Here is a 12,315-nt window from a genome sequence, read left to right as displayed (position 1 = left end):
AGAGAAAAGAAAAAAAAATGCACTCTTAAGAGTTCTGTTTTCTTCTCTTCCAGTAGGTGCCCTCAGGATATAGGAAGCAATCTGTGTGGGGTGGCTCTCCCTCCCCTGCTGGATGTCTCTCCAATCCCAGTCTCTTTGGGTTGCTCCTGGTCTCTAGCCCCCTCATTTCTGCATGCCAGGCCCCACTTACTGGGGCTCCTCTCCACAGCTCTAGTTTCACTCTGGGCATGCAGTGCCCTGGCCGCCCTGCACTCTTGAACACCTGGGCGCTCTCTTTGTTAGTCACCCAGTCATCATGGCTGTGGAGAGAAGGAGTTGGAAACTGGCAACCTGTTCTGACTTATTCCCTCTGATAGCCACACCCATCGAGAGCTGGCAAGAAAGGTTTTGGTTATCACCGCTGGAGGGAAGGGGAATTGGAGATCAGGCACCTTTTCAGGTTCACTGGGCTCTGATATTCACGCCCACGGAGAGCTGGCGAGAAAGTTTTTGAGTTATCCCAGCTGGGTGGAGGGGAGTGCTGGGGGTCACACACCTGATCTGTCGCCAAACTCACTGCTGTGCAATCCCCCCAAAGCTGATGAAGTTGATTCTCCAAGATGGTGACCGCCCATTTCCGTGTGGGGTGTCCAGTGAGAAGGATGGACCCGGACTGTTTCTTTACTAAGTCCCAACTTCAGTCCCCGGTCTGGTGCCTTGTGTAGGCGCGGGTGGCAGATCTCCACAGGATCTGAAACTCTGCTTCTCTGCACTGCCAGAACTCTGCAGCATTCAATTTTGCCAGCTGCGGGGAGCCGCTGTTCAGCTGGTAGGGTTCCCCTCACCAAGGGACTCGAATTTTCTCGCGTCTGGATTGCATTTGTGACCATCTGTTGTTTAAAATCCTCTCAGACTCCATGAAGATTAAATTCGCTGAATATTCTTGATAAAACAGCAATTGGCCCTTCTGAACTCACACCCTAGGCAAGAGACACCTGGTGGGTGGAGAACGTGCTGGTTCGTAGGTGGCCATGTTGATTCTCTCCAAACACATTTGGAATGTGTATTTACTCCTGAGAACCACCAGTTGCTGTTGTCTGTTCTATTGCTGAGTCAGATGGTAACCAAGTTAAGTGACTTTTTCTTGATAATTCAGAGACCAGGGCTGTCCCAAAGATGGTGTACTCAAGCACCTAGGAGGAACTGTCATTTAGGGAAGGGAAGCATACACAGAGCCTCTGGCGCTTTTAGATGCAGGATTTTTTTGTTATCTTCTGGTGCAGGATCTTGGCTTCTGAAATTCTCCAACTCTTAAATCTAATGTAAACCTTAGCAGAGATTGAATGACCTGGGACATCATTTGTATAAAAGGCACCTATGTAAATCTCACTGTGGGCTGTCTGCTGAGGTTGGAGGGCAGGTCCCGTGCGGGTCCTGGTGTGGCAGCCGTATTGTGCCCACCTAAGTGTTGCTTTTTGTCTGCTTGGCTTCCTCCTCCTACCAGGTAGGGGCCTGCTCTAATTGTACATAGTAGCTGCCCCTCTTGTGTTTTTGTTCACTATGCCTGGGTGCATGGGGCTCTGTGGCCCTTCCTGCTGGTGGCTCACAGCATGTGGCTTGGAGCTGGGGTGGCATGTCCTTTTGGAGTGCGCACCCTATGGCCCACTGTTGCCTGTTAACGTGAACTTATCCCCAGTATATTCTTGGGCTTGCAGCAGCTGAGCCCTCCTGAGGCCCTGGGTCCCATGCATCAGATGCAGCTGTGTGTCTATCGGACCCCTGCCATTTTCATCAGTCATCACCTTCCAAGCAGGTGGGGAGAACTAAAAGGAGGGGCTGGGGCCAAAGGCTGGGGGAAACATTTGCTCCTTCTCTGTTCAGGGCTCAGCTTTTGAGCGTGGCAGTGGGTGCTTGCCCAGCAGGGCACTGGAGGCTTCCCTTTTTGTCTGGCCATGTTTTTCCCCCTTATAAACATTTGGACCATTGGCTTTGTTCTAGTAAGACCCCTGCTTTGAGTGACCTCTGGTTTTGTGGTGAGGGCAGCTGTAAAGAGATCCATCCTCCTTTTTATCTTTTTGGTCCGTCCGTCTTTGAGCCTCTGAGTCTTCATTGGTGATAACTGTGGTGGCCACCTTAATCAGCTCTCTGGCACACTTCTCAGTAAAGCCCTCTAGTTTTTGTAATTTTTGGCCAATGTCACTCTGAGTTTTTCTCATAAAGGCTGCATTGATCACCTGTTGCTTGAGCCTCTGCATCTCCTCGCTGATAAACTTGCACACAAGGCTGCTCTGCTTGTAGGTACCCCTCCTCTCCCAAGCACCTCTGAGCAGGGAGAGGGACAGCAGCCGTGGTGGCCCAGACACTTAGCTCTGAGTCAGTTGGGCACATCTCTTTTGATCATTGTTGCCAGTTTCATAGGGCAGAGGGGCCTTAGACAGAGGTGGGGCCCAGAGATATGTTCAGGGCTATTGAGGGTGTGAGAGGGGAGATACTGGAGCAGCGGGAGGCTTAGCTCTGCTCTGTTTGTCTGCAGATGGGCTCCGGCTTAGGCTAGGGCTTAGGGCTGGCTCTGATTCCTTCTAACTCTTGGGCACAAACAGTTCATTTTGTTTTCTCTTTCCTTTTTACCATTTGTTATTCCCTCCAAAGGACCAGGAGGGACACAGTGAGAAATGGCATGTTTTATTTACAACCTGGGAGGGAAACAGTCAGCATACACAACATTGCTGGGAACCTTTGCTCATATGCATGTGGAGGGAAATCTTGCTCTCTTTTCCCTTCTCTTAGGTTTCCTACAAAGGCTTCTTGATATCTCTTGATCTTTAGACCTTCTTCTTCATTGGGACCCCATCCTAGGTCTGGATAATGGGCTGCATCAGATCAGTCATGGCCCAGGGTTTCTCCATGTAGGGGAGGGAGTATGATTTTTTCCAGCTTATGAGCTCAGTGGTGGAGAAAGGCTGGCACACAAAACTGCCTTGTCTCCCTCAGGTGTTTCCCTCTGGTCGATATGGGCAGGTCCTTTAGTCCCTTGCAGAGGCATCTGGAGAGCTCTCATCTGGGTTGTGGCTCTGGTACTGGGACAAATCTCCCACTTAGTCCACTCTGGCCGCTCCCCTCACGGGGACTTAGGGCCCTCTTAGCCTTGGGGGTCGGTATCATCCCCCGACCTGGAGCTTTCACCTAGACGTTGGTTGGTGAAATTCCGCCATAGACTGTATGAGGTGCCATGGAATCACGGATCAGGACTCTGCACTCGCTTCGGCCCTCAGGTTGAGTCAGAACCCTTCCCTTTGTCCGTCTCATTCACACACTTTCACACAGACATGGCCAGAACAAAATTTCTATACCGCCCAAATTCTAACAATTCCAAACCAAACAGAAAAGGGCCTCACGGTTTCCCCTCTGCTCGCTGACCCCGAACAGAGACTACTCTGGCGACTCCCCGGGTCTGGGTCCGTTTCAGCTCCAACCGCTTTGGAGGGTACTCGGGACCCAACAGAGGGTGATCAAGCCTTTCTTCCACCCGCTTAGGCCTCGAAGGGGAAGTCAGGTGGGCTACAAAACCAAATGGACCCGGATCCTACCTGTTCAGCTGGGTGGTGCTCCAAAACCCTAATTCTGGTTCCTGCTGCCTGTGGGTTCTGTTGTGCTCCGGGGTGGCAGCTCCAGGGCACTGGGTGGTGAGTGGCCTCTCCTTCAGGCCAAGATTTGACTGTGTGTTCTAAGGGGAAACACTGTCCCCCACTGCGGGGGGGAGGGAAGCCGGTCCCCAGAGACAAGAGAGACAGAATAGCCATCCTTACCTCCTCCATCCCATCTGGATCAACAAAAATGTTGTAGGGACAGATGAGGCAAGGCAAAGAACATAGCAGGAAACAGTTTTGCATCTGAGAAACTAATGTGACTCCATTTTTGAGAAACCAGCCTCTACCTCAGAGCAAAGCCTGTCCAAGGAAGGGGGCGTGACCCTTGTCCTTGGAAAGACCTACAGAGCACTCCTAGGCACATACCCACCCTGCTGAGTTGTTTGTCTGTAAATAACAGGAGAGATCTGTGGCGCCAGGTGTCCCTGACTCAGTTAGGCTAGGTGAGGACCCATAGCAACCCCCCTAGCAACCTCCAATCAGCATGAGACAGGGAAAATACCTGGGATGTCAGATGACCCCCCAGTAGTTTATGGTGGTTGATAACATGTTGGAAAACCATGTAGTTTAGCACGTACACCCCTCATGGCCTAAACCAATCAGTTCAAACGAATCCCTCTCTTGTACTAACCAATTACCCCTACCCAACTTGTTCCCGCCATTGAATATGCTAATCAACGCTAAGAGTTGTTTGATTTTCCCGCGCAGTATGGAATGATTTGCTGTGTGATGTTGTGACACATAGAGTATCCCCCCAAAACCTATAAAATCTCACTGAACAAAGGAACAGGACTCACTCCCTGGGTTGTGAGTCCAGGCTCGAGCTTGCAATAAAGACTCTTGTGTGATTGCATCAGATTCGGCTCCTGGAGGTCTATTGGGGTCCCACGAATCTGGCATAACACAGCCAAGTTCAGAGGGCACAGCTTTTGCTGTAATCAATCAATCCCCTGAACCCCGAGTTCAGGGAGTTTCAGAATTTTATACCCAGCATGTAAGGGGAGGGGCTCAGAAGTTCACAGTCTGCAGAAGTTCACATAAAGCAGCTTTTTTCTTTCACCATTCTGGGCAAGTTAACCCTTCAAGGACAACACCTGAGAAGGGGAGAGCTTCTTCTCCCCTTTCTTTCCTCCCCTGCCAGCTGTTACCATGGAGCCCAATTGGTAACTTCTCTTAAAAATGTAGACATCTCTGTGAAGCCCAGCTCAAGGCCAGAGGCCTTGTTTGCACATTTCCACAAACTACTATACTGGATACATTTGTGAAAAACTAGTAAGAGGGTGTCTAGCACCTGAAGTGCTGATATCTTCCCAGCCAGTGGCCAATTAAGACAGTGCAACACAAAAATAGGAAGTTTATCTACATTGAACTCTTTTGCAGAGACTTTTTGCTGACAGTCCTAAAATTAGCCATGGTGAAGATTTCTGGAGAAGCCCAGTTAAGACTTTTCTGTGGAGAAAAGGGATGCCACTTCAGGAAAAGGGTGCAGGAGATTGGGATTGAGGATGGAAACAGAAATGTTATATTGGCCCACTGATGACCTGGAAGCTGCTGGATACTGTTCTTTTGCAGAGAATCTGGGAGACCTGGATACTCTGGGAATCCAAGGGGATGATGAGCAGGAAGGACCCAGCTCATACAATAGTGCCAAAAAATTATCTACATACACAAATAAATCTTAGCAAAATGTTAAGGAACAGGAGCAAGTTCTATTGACTACATATATGGTACTATTTACCATTTAAATATATTTAAATGTGTGAAACAAAGTTGTGTATCTATGAGGAACAGGTACACATATACTAAAAGCACAAAGAACTGCATGAGAACAGAAAGTTCAAATTTGGAACGCTGCAGTGATTATAGTGAGCGGAGGACAGTGGGGGATGAGGATCTGAGACCAGCAGGGTAGACACAAATGTATTGCTAAGGTTTTCTTGTTTAAGCTGAATAGGGAATGCCTGGGTGCTGACCCACACAGCACCAAACAGTCCTCCAAACACAGGCTGTGGGCTGGCTGAGAAAATAAAAGTTCAGAGGTTTTTTTTGTTTGTTTTAGTTGTAGTTGGGCACAATACCTTTATTTTATTTATTTTTATGTGGTGCTGAGGTTGGAACACAGCGTCTCACACGTGCTAGGCATTCATTGTACCACTGCCCTAGCCCCCAGAGTATTATTAAGTAATAGGACAAAAGACACAAAAATAGATGAAATAGGGAGGTCTGGTGGGCGACCAGTTCTGGTAGAAACTGGATGTAACAAAGGAACAAAATCCTGCATGTTTATTTTATAGGTAGGAACATCACAGGGTTTCAGTGTGAATAACAAAAAAGGGAAAAACTTACATGGTTGGGACTTATCAGGTTACACCCATCTCTGGGCACCTGGGATTTAAATTCATGGCTAAAAGAACTAGAGAATTCTATGACAAGCATGAAATTTCCCCTAGGAGCAGGAGTCATCTTTCATTGATGACTCATTGAATGAGTCATGCCCCATTTGCAAGGTACCCATAAGAGTTCCAAGAAGCAGCACCAAATTCCAGGGTTTCACATAGCTCACAGGAATGATTTATACACTACTCATGATACATGAGTGATTAATTTATTATTTTGTGCTCTCTGTACACCTTAGCTATTTGATAATGCATTTAAAAATTGATCCCTATGAGGCTGTGTAGCTCAGTGGTAGAGCACTTGCCTCGCATGTGCGAGGTACTGGGTTCGATTCTCAGCACCTCATATAAATAAAAAAACAAAAGTCCATTGACCACTAAAAAAAAAAAAATGATCCCTAATCCCCTCAAATGACTATAGAAGGCTGAGGTTCAGTTTTTAAATGCATTGTTCCCCTCTGCCTTGAATAATTGGCCAGAGCTCTTATCTTCCCAGGATGTCTGGAAGTGACTGCCTGAGTGCCAGAAATAAGCAGGGCTGCAATACCCTCCTCTCAGGGCAGGGATTTGCATGTGCTTGAGCAGCTATGAGCCTCCCCAGAGACCTATGGGGTTCTACAAAGACCCATTTAAACCCAGCTCCCTTCCCATTAGTTCAAAGCTCCACATTCTCTTCAGCCTCACAAGATCTGGTTGGGCCTGATTCTTTGGAGGGTCTTTCTGAGCAAGGTTCCATAGACCACTGTCTCCTGAGCCAGGTCCACTTGAATTCTACGGTGCATGGGGGGAGAGAGGGTCTTCGGAGCTGGTTCCAGGGGTCCTAGGAACCCTGGGCCCTGGAGTTGAAAAGAGAGAAGATGGAGAATCATCTGCTAACTGGAATTTTAAGAAGGCTGAGGAAGGGCAGGAAGAGGAGCACTTGGAGTCAGGATGGACTGAATGCTCCAGGAAACACCCAAGTGCTACTTAAACCTTTGAAGGTTCAGCTCAAATCAGCCCCCAGGAAGTCCACTCCTAGTTCCCTTGGGCCCCCTGAGCTGCGGTGGGTACCCTTTTGGATCTTGGGTTCCCAGCCTGAGACACCACCAGGAAACAACATTAGTTACATCTATCTGCCTGCAAGTTCGGAGGGTGGGGCTTGGTGTAGCCAGATCCTTCGTGAGTACTCAGTGAAATAGGACAGAAGAGGCTGGACACCTGAGGAATTTTCGAGAAGCAGGTTTCTTAATTGCAGGGTCCATAGAAGCTCTTGCCTAAAAATTCTCCCCTGGACCATGAGTAGAGAAATTCTTTGAATTTTATATCCAGTGTGGGGGGTGAGTGGGGGAGCTAGGAGGTTCACATAGTGTTAGGGTTGGGCAAACGTCGGAGGAAAGGACCACCAAGAGACTATCTCATGCAAAAGCAAAGGGGTTTATTGGACCAGCATGCTGGGGCTCAGAGCTCTCCTGAGAGAAGCTGGAGCCCTGAGCACAGCTTAAGCAGAGTTTTTATGCAGTGTTTAAACAGGGAAGTTCATATGGCAGTTAGGGTGCGAGGGTGGGATTGTTACAAAATAACCATTATAGAATAATCATGCGTTTTGTCAGGGGGTGTTGGGTCAGGGTACATTTTGACATAAGTAACTGTTTTTGACATAAGTTTCGGGTTCCAGGAAAACAGAACTTAAACTTACAGAAAAGCAAAACTTAAATTTAACCTTTACAATAGCAAGTGCTTTTCTTTCCATCCTCTAAATAGATGTTTCACAAGTGTGTTTGTTTTCCTGCAAAACTGGCAATTAACAAAAAGAGGAAATGACAAGCCTTCTGCAGATTTTTGCAGATAGCTAATGCGCTATGCAAAAAGCTCTCTGATAAGAAGAGAGACTTACATGTGACAAATATGATAAATATGATGTGGGTTTCTGCTTAATTATGGTAAGAGTCTTCTGGGTGGGGGTCTCTGGACTGCTTCACCAAAGCACATTTGCCGCAGTCCAGCTGCAGCAAAATAACCGGGGGGGGGGGGGGGGGGGAGGGAACAAACAACTTGTGTAGATTGATACAGCAGGAGTGGAAGCCGTTTATTGCAGGACAGGAGCGGTATTTATACATTCCACACAGCTTATCTAATTAACATAAACTAGATACATCAGTCAACCAATAAGGAATCTCCACACTTAATGGCTCCCTTTTGTTACTTCTCAAACCACTCCCTCTGGCATTTTGCCAGGCACCATCCAGACTTGTTTACGAACTCTAACATTCCCCTGGCAAAATGCCAGGTGTTATTTTGACTTGTTTACAGACTCTAACACACATTGATAATAGAAAAAAGAGGAACAAATTGAACTGAGTTCAGCACAAGGCTGTGTTGTCAAGTCTGCAGTGGGCGACCCATTCAAAGAACAGCTTCTCTTTCTGGTCACCAAATGCCCCTGACAGAGCATGCTGTTGTGGGCCCAAGTGGCCCCACTTATGCCCAGGCAGGCCTCAGTTGGAGTCCTTAGTAGCAGGCATCACTGCCGCGTCCGGCCAAGGGAGCCGAGTCCGGCGAGGGACGGCGAGGTTAAAAGACACAGGACACCAAGGTTCTTCATCCAGGAGAGAGAGATTTTATTTTTACCCCCCCTTTTATATATCCTCCCATACTCTGGGTTAAGCATACACACACATACACACATTCTTTACTGCAGGAAGCGGTTTCAGGCAGCTTTAAGCAAACTAGGTCTGGTTTTGCAGGGTGCTCATGCAAGGCTCAGCTGTGCCAGCTAATCAGTAGGTACCATCTGTCCCAAGTGCTCTATGAGGGCAGATAGACAGGAAGCCCACAAGGCTGATTCAGACTTCGGTGGAAGCCCACAAGGCTAATTCAGACTTCGGTGGTTTTCTCGCCTTCACATGCGAAACAAGGGACAGGGAACTTATTCTTTTCCCTGTTTAGGGCCAGGGGCTTCACCACACATCACCCTTTACCAAACTGAAGAACCTGCAAAAGAAAGGAGGTGGATCAATATTCTTTAATTATTGGGAAAGTGGGAGCAAAAGAAAGGCTTTATTTTTCTGCTTTCAGGGCTGCCCAGTGCCTCCAGCTACTGGCTCCCTCACTCCCTTGTTGGCTCATTTGGCTGGGAGCTGAAGCCTTTGGAGCAGCAATTTAAGCAGAAATTAGGGGGACTTTGAGGTGGTAAGGGGAAAGACCTGCAGAGCACGCCCGAGCCCGGGGCATCTCACGGAGGGCCAGAGCTGGTCCAGGGAGGCCTGGAGGACGTGGGGGTTACACCTAGGTTTCCTTCCCAGTGTGGGGATAAGACCTGCAAATCTAAATAAAAAGGAAGAAAAAGCAACTCACCTTCTCCCTCCCCTCAATCCACCCCACTCACTCATAGTCATCCAGGATTCCCTATGCAGAGATGGGTTTCCTGGTCCACGTAAATGCAATCGTGGGGTTTCCCTCTGCCTCTTACACAATGCCCCGCCCCCAAACATCACCAACCTCAGCAGATATAAGCATTTGAGTCTGCAGGGTCAGGTCTCTGCTCTGGACTTGGGAGGCTCTGTGGCTAACTCCAGGAGAGAGACACACTGCAGAGGAGAAACACTGACAGGTACTGAATCCTCCTGGATCCCCTGCACGGGTCCTTTAAAGGCGCTAGGTCTGCACCCACCAGGGCTTTGGCAAAGGCAGCCTACTCCCCAGATCTGGGCACTGCCCTGAGAACTCCTTTCTTGCTTGAGGGATTTGCTTTGTTAGCAACTTAGTAGCAACTTCCAAGGACAGAGGGCTGTGGAGCGCGCCAGACTGGGAGGCTGAAAATGCGGGAGAAACCTCAAGCAGCACAGCCTAAGATTTCCTAAACCAAACATGGTTTGAATTTTGTGGGTGAATTTTCCCACAGTTCAGGAGTAGTAAGGACTTGAGAGGAACAACTAAATCGGGTACCCAGGATCCTGCGGATGAAGCCAAGTGAGGTTGTGGTCTGGGGGACAAATAAATTAGTGTCCCGTCTACGACAAGAGGCTCTGTTCCCCAGCCTTTCCCATAAGCCCCTGGCTTGGAACATAGTAACAGCATCAGAAGGGATGGGCAGGTCCCAGCATAGCCCATGCATGAATCCCTGTATGCTGCATAAAATGGCTAGTAGAGCTGGGCGGGTTCTGTCCGCAGAGGCTTCTGTCCGCAGAGGCTGGCTGCAGCGAGTCAATTTGTTTCCCTTTTGCACATGACTGTCTTAAGAGCCAGAAGAGAATCCTTCCGGACGAGTACAGGAGGGAGTTGGGGCAGGCTTGACCTCAGGGCTTTGGCAGTAGTTGCTGGGTGTTTTTTTTTTTATTTTTTATTTTTTATTGTGGGTTGTTCAAAACATTACAAATTTCTTGACATATCATATTCCACACTTTGATTCAAGTGGGTTATGAACTCCCACCTTCACCCCATACACAGATTGCAGAATCACATCAGTTACACATCCATTGATTTACATATTGCCATACTAGTGTCTGTTGTGCTCCGCTGCCTTTCCCATCCTCCACCCTCCCCCCTCCCCACCTCTCCCCTCCCCTCCCCTCCTCTCTCTCTACCCCCTCCACTGTATAACCCTGAGGGTCTCCTTCCATTACCATGCAATTTCCCTTCTCTCTCCCTTTCCCTCCCACCTCTCATCCCTGTTAAATGTTAATCTTCTTCTCCTGCTCTTCGTCCCTACTCTGTTCTTAGTTACTCTCCTTATATCAAAGAAGACATTTGGCATTTGTTTTTTAGGGATTGGCTAGCTTCACTTAGCATAATCTGCTCTAATGCCATCCATTTCCCTGCAAATTCTATGATTTTGTCATTTTTTTAATGCAGAGTAATACTCCATTGTGTATAAATGCCACATTTTTTTTATCCATTCGTCTATTGAAGGGCATCTAGGTTGGTTCCACAGTCTTGCTATTGTGAACTGTGCTGCTATGAACATCGATGTAGCAGTGTCCCTGTAGCATGCTCTTTTTAGGTCTTTAGGGAATAGACCAAGAAGGGGAATAGCTGGGTCAAATGGTGGCTCCATTCCCAGCTTTCCAAGAAATCTCCATACTGCTTTCCAAATTGGCTGCACCAATCTGCAGTCCCACCAGCAATGTACAAGTGTACCCTTTTCCCCACATCCTTGCCAGCACTTGTTGTTGTTTGACTTCATAATGGCTGCCAATCTTACTGGAGTGAGATGGTATCTTAGGGTGGTTTTGATTTGCATTTCTCTGACAGCAAGAGATGGTGAGCATTTTTTCATGTACTTGTTGATTGACTGTATGTCCTCCTCTGAGAAGTGTCTGTTCAGGTCCTTGGCCCATTTGTTGATTGGGTTGTTTGTTCTCTTATTGTCTAATTTTTTGAGTTCTTTGTATACTCTGGATATTAGGGCTCTATCTGAAGTGTGAGGAGTAAAGATTTGTTCCCAGGGTGTAGGCTCCCTATTTACCTCTCTTATTGTTTCTTTTGCTGAGAAAAAACTTTTTAGTTTGAGTAAGTCCCATTTGTTGATTCTAGTTATTAACTTTTGTGCTATGGGTGTCCTATTGAGGAATTTGGAGCCCGACCCCACCGACTGTAGATCGTAGCCAACTTTTCCCTTCTATCAGACAGCGTGTCTCTGATTTGATATCAAGCTCCTTGATCCATTTTGAATTCACTTTTGTGCATGGCGAGAGAAAGGGATTCAGTTTCATTTTGTTGCATATGGATTTCCAGTTTTCCCAGCACCATTTGTTGAAGATGCTATCCTTCCTCCATTGCATGCTTTTAGCCCCTTTATCAAATATAAGATAGTTGTAGTTTTGTGGATTGGTTTCTGTGTCCTCTATTCTGTACCATTGGTCCACCCGCCTGTTTTGGTACCAGTACCATGCTGTTTTTGTTACTATTGCTCTGTAGTATAGTTTGAAGTCTGGTATCGCTATACCGCCTGATTCACACTTCCTGCTTAGCATTGTTTTTGCTATTCTGGGTCTTTTATTTTTCCATATGAATTTCATGATTGCTTTCTCTATTTATACAAGAAATGCCTTTGGGATTTTGATTGGCATTGCATTAAACCTATAGAGAACTTTTGGTAATATCGCCATTTTGATGATGTTAGTTCTGCCTATCCATGAACAGGGTATATTTTTCCATCTTCTAAGATCTTCTTCTATTTCTCGCTTTAGGGTTCTGTAGTTTTCATTGTATAAGTCTTTCACCTCTTTTGTTAGGTTGATTCCCAAGTATTTTATTTTTTTTTGAAGGTATTTTGAATGGAGTGGTTGTCCTCATTTCCATTTCAGAGGATTTGT

At 47.2% G+C, this 12,315-nt stretch overlaps 1 long non-coding RNA gene across 5 annotated transcripts in view; it reads left to right on the top strand.

Annotated features, from left to right (window-relative positions):
* The first annotated feature begins 9,527 nt into the window (after nt 1-9,527).
* LOC114083391 (uncharacterized) overlaps nt 9,528-12,315 on the top strand; it is a 41,519-nt gene continuing 38,731 nt past the window's right edge. For all 5 annotated transcript variants that reach the window (XR_011705138.1, XR_011705139.1, XR_011705135.1 and 2 more), the window contains exon 1: nt 9,528-9,611. This is a non-coding gene — a long non-coding RNA (uncharacterized lncRNA). The remainder of the gene's footprint in view (nt 9,612-12,315) is intronic.

The sequence above is a fragment of the Marmota flaviventris genome, chromosome 17 (assembly GCF_047511675.1).
Source record: "Marmota flaviventris isolate mMarFla1 chromosome 17, mMarFla1.hap1, whole genome shotgun sequence".
NCBI lineage: Eukaryota > Metazoa > Chordata > Mammalia > Rodentia > Sciuridae > Marmota > Marmota flaviventris.
Note: the sequence above shows the minus strand (reverse complement) of the source record. Positions and strands in the feature narration are given on the sequence as shown.